Source organism: Zalophus californianus, chromosome 2 (genome assembly GCF_009762305.2).
Source record: "Zalophus californianus isolate mZalCal1 chromosome 2, mZalCal1.pri.v2, whole genome shotgun sequence".
Taxonomy (NCBI): Eukaryota; Metazoa; Chordata; class Mammalia; order Carnivora; family Otariidae; genus Zalophus; species Zalophus californianus.
The window spans coordinates 151,168,841-151,171,095 of NC_045596.1; the positions used below are offsets into that span (position 1 = coordinate 151,168,841).

General features: G+C 41.8%; 1 pseudogene; it reads right to left on the reverse strand.

Annotated features, from left to right (window-relative positions):
• Positions 1 to 465: 465 nt before the first annotated feature.
• On the reverse strand, positions 466 to 1,048 carry LOC113925042 (annotated as a pseudogene).
• Positions 1,049 to 2,255: the final 1,207 nt, after the last annotated feature.

Consider the following 2,255-nt stretch of genomic DNA (forward strand, 5'->3'; position numbering starts at 1 on the left):
ATAGGACCTGCCCTTGGGTTGGATATAGGACCTGACCCTGGGAGACTCCCTAACCTTGGATTGGACAGAGGCCCTGTACCTGGAAGAGCCCCTGCTCTAGGGTTTAGAGATGGCTCTGGGCCTGGGCCCATGAGGTCACTAGGCCTTGGGAAAGAAACGGCACCTGTGCTCTTGGAAAAGAAGCCATGCCTGGGTCACAAGCACCAGCTGGGAAAGGTGATGGATTTGTAGCCAATGAACCTGATGAAGTTGGAAGAGGTAATGGGTTCCTTGGAAATGAGGCCAGATTTCCACCAAGAGAACCGGTTGCCATAAGGAAGGGGTCAGAGTTCATGCCCAGTGGGTGGCCTGTGTTCAGAACAGGACCCCCCTGCTGTCCCAGGGAACCATCCAGCTGACCTCAAGGTGGCAACTGAGCACTAGTCCAAGGAGTTAGCTGCTCTCTAGGGAAAATCCAGGGTTCTTTCATACTTTCTTAGGGACGTTGGTGATAATGGGCTTGGGGTTAGTTTTGAAAAGGATCTTGTTGGGTGCCTGGGTGGCTCAGTTGGTTAAGCAACCAATTCTTGGTTTCAGCTCAGGTCATGATCTCGAGGTTGTGGGATCGAGCCTGTGTTGAGCCCCACCCCCGTCAGGCTCTGTGCTCAGCATGGAGTCTGCTTCAGATTCTCTCTCCCTCTTCCTCCCACTCACTCTCTCTCTCTCTCAAATATATAAATAAAATCTTAAAAAAGAAAGAAAGAAAAGGATCTTGTTTTTGATGAGTGCTATCACCAGGTACCAGGTACCAGTCTTGCAGCTAAGCCCATCATAGTCCTGCTGCCCAGGAGTGTGTTTGACAAGGACAACAAAAGGTTTCTCCAGATGGATGATTTTTCCATACAGGATATGATGCCCCACAATCAGCACAGGGCTGTAATGTAGGTCTCCCAGGAGGTTTCCTGCTAATCCAGTGCTGTAGCAAGCCTTGATCTCCCCCCTGTAGCTCCATCAGCACCCATTCTGCAAGGCCTCTAACCCCAGCAGTGGAAATAACAATTTGCACCATGAGCTTTCCATCCTTAAAAAGCAACTGAAAGCTTTTTATCTTGATGAAGTCACAATAGTTCATTTTTGCCCTTGCTTCCCTTGTCTTTGGTGATGTTTCTAGGAAGAAGTTGCTGCAGCTGAGATCAAAGAGGTTGCTGCCTGTGTTCTCCTTTAAGATTTTGATGGACTCCTGTCTCACTTTTAGGTCTTTCAACCATTTGGAGTCTATTTTTGTGTGTGGTGTAAGGAAATGGTCCAGTTTCATTCTTCTGCATGTAGCTGTCCAATTTTCCCAACACCATTTGTTGAAGAGACTGTCTTTTTTCCATTGGACATTCTTTCCTGCTTTGTCAAAGATAAGTTGACCATAGAGTTGAGGGTCCATTTCTGGGCTCTCTCTTCTGTTCCATTGATCTATGTGTCTGTTTTTGTGCCAGTACCATACTGTCTTGATGATGACAGCTTTGTAATAGAGCTGGAAGTCTGGAATTGTGATGCCAGAGCTTACGGTCCTCTTACATTGCCATCTTGGCCCCCAGTCAGCTCCCAACTATGATTTTAGAATTGCCTATTTTTTCTGAAATGTTTTGTTTTATATATTTTGAATCTATGTTATTATGATCATACAGATTTTGTATTATATCTTCCTATCAGATAGTCCCTTTATTATCATGAAATAAAAACTATTTCTAGTAATGCTTCTTGATTTAAAGGTTCCTTTAATATTTGTATAGCTATCTCAGGTTTATTAGTGTTCACATGGTATATGTATTTTTAATCCTTTACTTTCAACCTTTCTGTGTTCTTCTATTTTAAATGTGACTCTTGTGAGGAAGATAAAGTTGGCTTTCTTTTCATCCAGTCTGACAATCCTCTGCTAAGTATCAGTAATTACTGATACAGTATGGTTTATATACAAATTTACTATAGGTTTTCTACTTGACCCATATATTTTTTTGTTCTTTTCTTTTTGTCCTTTCCTGTCTTCTTTTAGATTTGTCAAGTAATTTTTATCGATCCATATTTTCCATCTATTAGCTCATTATACTTCATTTTACATTTTTTTAGAGACAAAACAAGCATCCCTAACTTTTTTCAGTCTAATAAAATGCTAAAATGCATTACCTTACCACTTCCTTGAAACTGGTGGAAGCTTAGAATCTTTGATTTCTATTTATCAACACCCACCTTCAAGTTATCATTGTTATGCATTTTAGTTCCATATA